This window comes from Grampus griseus, assembly GCF_964374135.1.
Source record: "Grampus griseus genome assembly, chromosome: 1".
Taxonomy (NCBI): Eukaryota; Metazoa; Chordata; class Mammalia; order Artiodactyla; family Delphinidae; genus Grampus; species Grampus griseus.
Genome location: NC_139017.1, coordinates 145,277,491 through 145,288,114, shown reverse-complemented (window position 1 = coordinate 145,288,114; position 10,624 = coordinate 145,277,491).

Genomic DNA, 10,624 nt, shown 5'->3' with positions numbered 1-10,624 from the left:
TTACCTTTCTTCATTTCTTTTTGATTTAAAATTTTTTCTTTTCCATTTTATTTAAGGCATTATCTATTGTGTTTATTTGCTGTTGTGTACTTTCTAGTTTGGTCTTCATTTCTAAAATGATTTTTTTCTTTCATTTCTCTTTCCTGAGACCTGTCACCTCATTTCTGAGTTTTTCTTTTTTTTTATTATATGAAACATATATTGTTATTTATCAACATTTTTAAAAGGACATGATATAGAGCAAGTATTGTTTTCCAAACTTATTTGAGCACACAGTTATACTAATATATCACAAATAAATGGTTCTATAGGAGGAATAAATGAGAGCTCATGTGCAAGAACTAAGGAAACGTATTAAAGAGAGACGTATTTTCAAGAGTGTGACCATCAGTAGCTTCAACTAATCATGTCTTAAACTTGACCAGTTGATTGGAATCCCCTGGCTTAGATAATAACTGATTTTTTTCTTGAGTCCAGTATGGGGAGCCCCTGAGCAGATGCCAACGTATCTTAGGAATATACAGTTTGGTGCTGAAAACAAGATACACATACATTTGAAAACAAATAAATATATCATCTGAATGGGATGGGGACTAAGTTTGGAAAGAATTTCTCAGGGAGACCTGATTTGTGCATTTGGCTAGTAACAATTGGCCAAGAGGGTAGGGACATCATAGGATATATAAAATGGCCTTGGAAGCAAGGAATGGTGGGATTAAAAAAAAGCTTGGCTTGCTTAAAGTGGGGGCACCAAAGTAAAGACATTCTAAGATTGAAGGAAGATCAAATTTTAGATTTGATAGGAAAGGCACTAGGACCACTGTCAATTTTTTAGTATGCTGGGTGAGGCAAGAGATTCAGGTCAAAAGATTTCAACGGGGACTTTCCTGGCAGCACAGTGGTCAAGAATCCACCTGCCAATGCAGGGCACACGGATTCGAGCCCTGGTCTGGGAAGATCCCACATGCTGCGAAGCAACTAAGCCTGTGTGCTACAACTACTGAGCCTGTGCTCTAGAGCCCGCGAGCCATAACTACTGAGCCCACGTGCCTAGGGCCTGTGCTCCACAACAAGAGAAGCCGCAATGAGAAGCCTGCGCACCACAACTAAGACCCAATGCAGCCAATAATAAATAAATATATTTTTTTTAAAAAAGAAGATTTGAATGTTATTTGCCTGAGATAGTACTGAGTTTTTCTTTTCTTGTTTTTTTAACATCTTTTTTTTAAATTAATTAATTAATTTATTTATGGCTGAGTTGGGTCTTTGTTGCTGCGTGCAGGCTTTCTCTAGCTGCGGCAAGCGGGGGCCACTCTTCATTGCAGTGCACAGGCTTCTCATTGTGGTGGCTTCTCCTGATGTGCAGCACGGGCTCTAGGCACGTGGGCTTCAGCAGTTGTGGCACATGGGCTCAGCAGTTGTGGGTCGCAGGCTCTAGAGCACAGGCTCAGTAGTTGTGGCGCATGGGTTTAGTTGTTCTGCGGCATGTGGGATCTTCCCAGACCAGGGCTCAAACCGGTGTCCCCTGCATTAGCAGGCAGACTCCCAACCACTGCACCACCAGGAAAGCCCTTTTTTTTTTTTTTTTTTTTTTTTGGCGGTAGTTGTGTCCCCTGCGTTGGCAGGCGGATTCTTAACCACTGCGCCACCAGGGAAGCCCTATAATGTTTGTTTTAACATGTCATATGCATGTTAAAGAAACTAAGAGAAGAAAAAAAATTTTTTAAGCTAGACTTTTATAATAACCAACAGTATTAGTTTCCTATGGCCACTGTAACAAATTACCAAATTTAATGATGTAAAACAACACAAATTTGTTACCAAACTTAGTGGTGTAAAACAGCACAAGCTTATTACCTTACAGTTTTGGAGGTCAGAGGTCTGAAATGGGTCTCATTAGGCTAATGTCAAGGTGCCAGAAGGGTTGCATTCTTTTCTAGAGGCTCTAGGGCAGAATCTGTTTCCTTGCATTTTCCAGCTTCTAGAGGCCATCTGCTCTCTGACACTGACTCTTCTGCCTCCTTCCTCCACGTATAAGGACATCTGTGACTACATTGGGTCACATAATCCAGGATAATCTCTCCATCTCAAGGTCAGCTGATCAGCAACCTTAATTCCATCTTCAATCTTAATTCTCCTTTGTAACCTATCATATTCATAGATTCTGGAGTTTAGGTAAGGGATGTCTTTAATGGGTCATTATTCTGCCTACAATACTGACATATTTATTATTTTTGGTGATCTCCCTTCCTGTGGATTATTTGGTGTCATTTTCCTTTAGTCTGAAGAACTTTCCTTAGCATTTCTTGTAGTACAGATCTGGTGGTGATGATTTTCTGTTTTTATTGATCTGAAATTGTCTTTATTTTTTTTTTTTTTTTTATTATTTTTTTTTATTTTGTTTTTTTTAATTAAAATAAACTTTATTGAGATATAACTTGCATATAAGAAAATGAACCCATTTTAAGTTACAGTTTGATGAGTTTTGAAAATGTATACACTGATGTAATCATCATTACAATCAATACATAGAACATTTTCATCACCTCAAAAATTTATCTCATGACCCTTTGCAGCCAGTCTCTCTACTGCCCTGGCCCCAAGCAATCATAGATCTGCTTTGTATTAATGAAGATTAGTATTTCGTTTTAGAATTTCATGTAAGTAGGATAATACAACGTGTACTTTTTTTATGTGTGGCTTTTTTTGTTCAGCATCATGTTTTTGAGGTTCATACATATTTTATGGATCAGAAGTTTGTTACTGGGACTTCCCTGATGGCACAGTGGTTAAGACCCCACACTCTCAATGCAGGGGGCCCACGTTCGATCCCTGGTACGGGAACTAGATCCCACATGCATGCCGCAACTAAGAGTTTGCATGCCACAACTAAGGAGCTGGCGAGCTGCAACTAAGGAGCCTGTGAGCCGCAACTAAGGAGCCCGCCTGCCGCAACTAAGACCCGACGCAGCCAAATAAATAAATAAAGATTAAAAAAAAACTTAAAAAAAAAGTTTGTTACTTGTAATTGCTGAGTAGTATTCCACTGTATGAATATACCACAATTTGTTAATCCATTCACTTATTGATGTACATTTGTGTTGTTTTCAGTTTGGGGCTCTTATGAATTAAGATTCTGTGAACATTCATGTACAGGCTATTTTGTAAACATTTGTTTCTCAAATAAAAGCTCTCTTGGATAAATATAGGAGTGGAATGGATGGGTCATGTGGTAAGTATAATTTTACAAGAAACTACCAACACTTTTCTGAAAATGCTTATACCATTTTACACTCCAACCAGCAACGTATATGAGTGCCAGTTGCTCTACAACCTCACCAACACTTAACATATTGTCTTTTTAATTTTAGCTATTTTAGTAGCTATGTAGTGGTATTTCGTTTGCATACATTTCCTTTATGTCTTTGAAACTTAATAACAGCTGAATTAAATTAACATCTGAGTCATCTTGGGGATTTTGTTGACTGACTTATAACATTTCCTGTTTCTTCACTTGCCCACTATTTTTGTTAGATACTGGACATTAAGAATGATATGTCCCAGGATTCTAGATTCTGTTATGTTCCTTTGAAGAATGGTTTTTGTTCTTGCAGGAAGCTAGCTTGGCTAGACTTCAACTCCAAATTCTCTCTCCAGCAGGCAAAAGTGGATATCCTCACCCAGTTCTTTCACCTTCTAGCTGTTGCTTTTTTTTTTTTTGTGGTACGCAGGCCTCTCACTGTTGTGGCCTCTCCCGTTGCGAAGCACAGGCTCCAGACGCGCAGGCTCAGCAGCCATGGCTCACAGGGCCCAGCCGCTCCGCGGCATGTGGGATTTTCCCGGACAGGGGCACGAACCCGCGTCCCCTGCATCGGCAGGCGGACTCTCAACCACTGCGCCACCAGGGAAGCCCGGTTTTTTTTTTTTTTTTTTAAACTGGGCTGCCTGGTGTTAACCCTATGCATGTGTAGGTTAGCAGTCAAACAAGGATTGGGGGGATTATTTTATGCAAATATTGGGGATCCCCCGCCCTGCTATTCTCTGCTTTCCAGGATTTCTCCTCTAACTCTGGCTGTTCTGCCAGCCCCAAACTCTAATCTCTAACACCTCAAGGCAGTAAAGCTGCGTCTTTTCCCCACCAGAGCTGCTTGCAGGTTGGGGAATGCTCTCAGCAAAATGCCACAGATTCACAAATCTCACCAGTTGTAGTTGTTTTCCAAGGTTACTTACCTCCAGTTTTGCTTACTTTTGGTCACTCTCCAGTGCCTTCAAATAATTAAAAAAAAATTTTCCCCCAAATTTTGTAATTGTTATTCATGAAAGGTTAGTCTGACTGAACTTATCTGCCATCACTGGAAACCAGAACCAGAAATACTTCATTTGGCTGTGGCAAGGCAAAAATCTATGTTTTCCAAGTGCCTGAAACCTTCTTTACCTGTTCAGGGAGCCTCTTCTCCTTTACGAACCTTTGACTCCACATTGGGCCCCCCTGGGCCCCCCTGAGTTACTACAACATCCCCTTTTTCACAAGTAGTGGAACTCCCTGTTTTTCAATGGGCACAAGGCCATCTGGAATAAAGACTATATTTCCCAGCTTCTGCATTTATATGTGGCTGAGGTAATGTAATATAGGTTTTTCAGGTCGGGTTCTTCGGAGTCAGAAGCTGAGAAGGAATTTGGGGTGCTAGATACTCATTACAAATGAGCAGCTATGAGAAGAAGGGTGCAGAAACAGGACTGGGCAGAGAAAGAAGGCAAACTGTGAAGCTGCAGGCAACTCAGTGGGGAGCTCTGTATCACTTACTGCCTGTCAGAGTGTACCTTGTTGGGCCCAAATTGTTGGGCCTTTATAGTCCCACTCTCTCAGTCACCTGATGCAAGCTACTATGGGATAGTATGACCCCAAGTAAAGTGGGTCTGTGCAGCATGAAGGAGCCAACTGCCAGAGGCTGTTTGATAATAACCACATTCTCTACAGATGAGCACTGCATTAGGGTTCTCCAAAGAAACAGAACCAATAGAATATCTATATCTAGATATATATATATATCCATATACCTATCTCTATATCTACATCTATCTCTCTATCTATATCTATCATATATATATATATAGAGAGAGAGAGAGAGAGAGAGAGAGAGAGAGAGAGAGAGAGAGGGAGAGCGATTATAAGGAATTGGCTCACACTATATGGAGGCTGACAAGTCCCAAGATCTGCAGGGTGAATTGGCAAGCTGGAGACCCAGGGGAGCCAATGATGTAGTTCCAATCTGAAGGCTGGCAGGTTCAAGATCCAGGAAGATCTGATGTTTCAGTTTAAGTCTGACGGCAGGAAAAAACAGGTGTCCCAGTTTGAAGGCAGTCAGGCAGAATGAATTCTCTCCTAGTCAGGGGAGGGTCAGCCTTTTGGGTCTAGTCAGGCTTTCAACTGATTGGATGAGGCCCTCCCACATTAGGGAGGGCAATCTGCTTTATTCAATCAACTGATTCAAATGTTAATCACCTCCAAAACACCCTCACAGATACACTCAGAATGTTTGATCAAATATCGGGGCACCATGTGGTCTAGTCAAGTTGACACATAAAATTAGCCATCACAGACAGCAAGTCATTTCTTACATCATCCCTGTGTCTACCTTGATGGGCAACATCCAGAAAGTTTTCTTAAAGCGTGGAAAGTCCAATTCTTTGTCCTTTCCTCTTTCCCGCTGGTTTAAATGCAGGCAGAATATCTGGAAATTTAGCAGGCAATTTTGACTGTGAGGTGGAATTCACATGCTGAATGAAGATGGGGAAGAAAAAAGAAGCTGACAACTTTGTAAAACCCACACTACCAGCCTTGAATTGCCTGTCTCTGGCCTTTTCTGCGAAGGAGAAATAAACTTAGCTTTTGTAAGGTACTGTTATTTTGGATTTTCCACAACTTACAGCCAAACCTAATTGTAATTAATATAGCTCCTTTCTCCCTGAAGGACTAGAGTTTATTTATAAATTCATAAGTAAGGTAGGTTATAATATTCATGAAGATAGAGACTATATCTTATTCAACACTCTTTCCCCAGTGCCTCACATCAGAGTGCCTGGCACATGATAATGGTAGTAACCACATCTGGCCCTTTTATATGTATCATGCATTGTCCTAAGTGTTTTATATACATAACATGTAATTTTGAGTTATAGGTATGAGGTGGCTATTATTACTCCATTACTATGTTCATTTAGGTTCAGAGAAGTTAAGGAACATAATATATGCCAAGGTTATAAAGGTAATAAGTGGACAGCTGAGATTTGAACCCAGGCAGTCTAGCTTTTTTTTTTTTCTTTTGCGCCCACGCCATGTGGCATGTGGCATGAGAGATCTTAGTTCCCCGACCAAGGATTGAATCCACACCCCCTGCATTGGGAGCGCAGAGTCTTAACCACTGGATCGGCAGGGAAGTCCCCAGGCAATCTAGTTCTTAACTACTACTCCATCCCGCTTCTCATAGATGCCTGTTTAGTGAGTAGGTATTCAATAAATACTTGTGAAATGAATGGAAATCCCCAGGCTTTCACACCTGTGGCCTGAAGGGAGCTGAAGCCGTATGTGGGCCTAAAGTGTGTGCAGGCCCAATCATTTCTAGTACCTGGGGTTGCCTAGAGGGGTCTCAGCAGCTGGGCTGCCCCTGGTCTGTGGTGGCACATGTCACTGAGTGAAAGAGGTGCACTGGTCTCTCTCTGAGCTTCAATTTCTTCAATTATAAAATAAGGATAGGGCTTCCCTGGTGGCGCAGTGGTTAAGAATCTGCCTGCCAACGCTGGGGATGTGGGTTCGAGCCCTGGTCCGGGAAGATCCCACATGCCACAGAACAAATAAGCTTCTGTGCCACAACTACTAAGCCTGCGCTCTAGAGCCCCTGAGCCACAACTACTGAAGCCTGTGTGCCTAGAGCTGGTGCTCCGCAACAAGAGAAGCCACTGCAATGAGAAGCCCGTGCACCGCAACAAAGAGTAGCCCCCGCTCGCCCCAACTAAAGTAGCCCCCAACTAAAGACCGTGTGCAGCAACGAAGATCCAATGCAGCCAAAAATAATAAATAAAATAAGGATAACAATACCTACCAACAGGGTTTTTGTAAGAATTAAATAATATGTAGGAAGTGCTTGGGAAAGTGCCAAGCATATGGTAAATGCTGACTAAAAGTCAGCTACGAGTATTATTATGATTTTAATGTAATTGTGGTTATTAGTTTATCTTTTTGTTTTTAAAAATGGCTTTATTGGGAAATAATTCATAAACCATACAATTCACTTGTTTAAAGTGTACAAGTCAATGGTTTTTAGTACATTCACAGAGTTGGGCAACCATCATCACAATCAATCTCAGAGCATCTTCATCACCTGCACATGAAACCCAGAACTCATAAGCAGTCCTACTCTTCCCTGCCTCCCTCCTATCCCCAGGCAACCACTAATCTACTTTCTGTCTCTATAGATTTGCCTATTCTGATTATTTCATGTAAAGGGAAATCATAAAATGTGTGCCTTTGTGTCTGGCTTCTTTCACTTAGCGTAATGTTTTCAAGGTTCGTCCATGTTGTAATGTGCATCAGTACTTCATTTCTTTTTACTGCTGAATACTATTCCATTGTATTTTATTTAACAACTCATCAGTGGATGGACATTTGGCATAAGTTCAGCTTTTTTTTTTTGCGGTACGCGGGCCTCTCACTGTTGTGGCCTCTCCTGTTGCAGAGCACAGGCTCCGGACGCGCAGGCTCAGCGGCTATGGCTCACGGGCCCAGCCGCTCCGCGGCATGTGGGATCTTCCCAGACTTGGGCACGAACTCGTGTCCCCTGCATCGGCAGGTGGACTCTCAACCACTGCGCCACCAGGGAAGCCCATAAGTTCAGCTTTAATCCTCACAATAGTCCTGTGAAGCTAGCTGCCCAGGAATTACCATTATTTCCATCTTATAGATGAGGAAGTTGAGGCCCAGAAAGAGAAAATGATGTGCTCAAGATCACACACCAATTTAGAGGCAGTCTTCTGACCACTGGTCAGTTTCCAGTGGCCCACAGATGCAATGATGAAGTACAGGCTTGTGGCTTGTGTATGTATATGGATGTACCAGGCTTTTGAGAGGAGAAGAGAAATCATGGTCCAGCAGTTCTGGCCTGGCTCCAGTCCACAGCTCAGCTCAGCTGGCTCCAGTCCGCCAGCTCAGGGTCCACCAGCTCAGCTCCTGGGAGGCAGGAGCCTCCATCAGGCTTCCTTTCTGTGTCTAGGGCAGATAGGAAGCCCTTTAAGAATCCAGATTTTGGGACTTCCCTGGTAGTGCAGTGGTTAAGATTCTGCCCTTCTAATGCAGGGGGCCCAGGTTCGATCCCTGCTCTGTGAACTAGATCCCACATGCATGCCGCAACTAAGAGTTTGCATGCCACAACTAAGGAGCCTGCCTGCCACAACTAAGGAGCCCATCTCCAGCAACTAAGACCTGGTGCAACCAAATAAATAAATTAATAATAATTAAGAAAAAAAAAGAATCCAGATTTCACTTGGCTGTCTCATTGACAGATTTTACCCCCTGGGGCCCCTACTGGAGGTCAGCCACACAAGTAAGAGAATGGGGATAGAATATGGAGGAGGCAAAGTAGGCTGAGACCCTTAGCTCAATAGGAAGGCTTTCCCCAGTGTGACCTTTCCCTACTCTTCAGTCTCCTGCTCTCACCAAGGCCATGCATCCCAGCTTTCAGTTTCATACACCTGTGCTCTAATACACACTGCTCCTTCTCTCTGAGATTCTGCTGTCTGCCAGCTGTATTAATTATTCCTCCATTTATTTTTTACAACCTAGCTCAAACGTCATTTAAAAGTAATAATAATAGGAACTTCTGCTACTGGGAATATGGGAGTAGATGTATTTTTCCCTATTCCTCCCACTAAGTACAACTAAAAATCTTGGACTTTATATATAAAACAAAAATAAGAAGACTCTGAAAGATAGAGAGAGGAGAGACTGGCTAGGAACCTTGGGATTCCCAGGAATTCCTGAGGAATGACATGGTGGTGAGTTCCCAATTTTCTTAGAGCTGAAGAAACTGGCAACCAGAAATGCTAACGAGTACAGACCAAAAGAGCCCCATAAAAGCCTGTTTTCTCTAGCCAAAGGACCAAGAAAAAGACGGCAGCTCAGCAAGGAGAAAATCGTCTAGACAAAAGTGCTCTGGCCTAGCTAAACAACACAGAAAAAAACGGCAGCCCTACCTTACCCATGTCAGCAAAGGCCACCTGTGCAGCCTAGATTTCCTGCTTTGGGGGGTACCCCAACATCCCCACTTGGGAGGTGTCAGAAAAGGTCAAGTAGGGTGCTGCACTCACATTTCTGCCCAGCAGTAAGGAGAAGTCCCCGCCTCAGGTATCAATAGAAGCTGTGTAAGGAACCTGGACTTCTACGTATACCTGGCAGTAACTTGGCACTGCCCTCACTTCTCCTGCCTGAACAGTGTCCAAAAAAAAAAAAAAGGCCAGCTAAAACAGAAGGTTTAAATAAGATCTAGAGTCTCATAACATTCAGGAAAATATCCAGGTTACAAAAAACAAAAAAGACACTTGCCATATTTTCTATTTTTTGAGAGAAAAGGAAATCCAACAGATGCCAATACCACAATAACAGAGATATTAGAATTATCTGGCCAAGATTTTAAAGCAGCCGTCATAAAAATTCTGTGAGCCATTACAAACATGCTTGAAATAAATGCAAAAGAATAGAAAGTCTCAGCATGGAAACAGAAAGTCCAGTGGAGACATCGAAGGTATAAAGAACGAATTCTAAGTTTGGGACTAAAAATACAGTAACTTTTGATTTAAAAAACTCAATGGATGGTTTCAATGGAAGAATGGACAGAGCGGACATAGGAAAGTATCTGTGAACACAAAGATACAACAACAGAAATTCTCCAGTCTGAACAGGGAGAGAAAAAAAAGGCTCAAGGACTGGTGGGACTACAGCAAAAGATACGACATTCATGACAGAGTCAAAGAAGGACAGGAGAAAGAGGGAGGGGGTGAAAATGTACTGGGAGAAACAATAGCTGAAAATCTCCAAAATTTGTCAAGAAACATAAACCTACAAATTCAAGAAACTGAGCAAACTCCAAACAGGACAAAAACAAAGAAATCCACATCAAGACACATCATAAACTTCTGACAATGACAAAGAAAACATCTTAAAAGCAGCCAGACCAAAAAAAGAAGAAAACAAAAAAACACAAAAAAACCCCTTACCTATAGGTGAAAAATAATTAGAATGACAACAGATTTCTCATCAGAACCATGGAGGTCAGAAGGAAGTAGCACAATATTTTTCAAGTGCTATCAATCCAGAATCCTATACCCAGTAAAAACGTCATTCAGGAATGAAGGGGACATCAAGACATTCTCAGATAATGGAAAACTAAGAAAATTTATCACCAGCAGACATACCTAAACAAATAACTAAAGGAAGTTCTCTAAGCAGAAAGAAAACAATATAAAAGAAGGAACCCTAGGACATCAGGAAAGGAGAAAGAATACAGTAAGAAAAAATATGGGTAAACACAATAGGATTTCATTCTCCTCTTAAGTTTCCTAAATTATGATAATT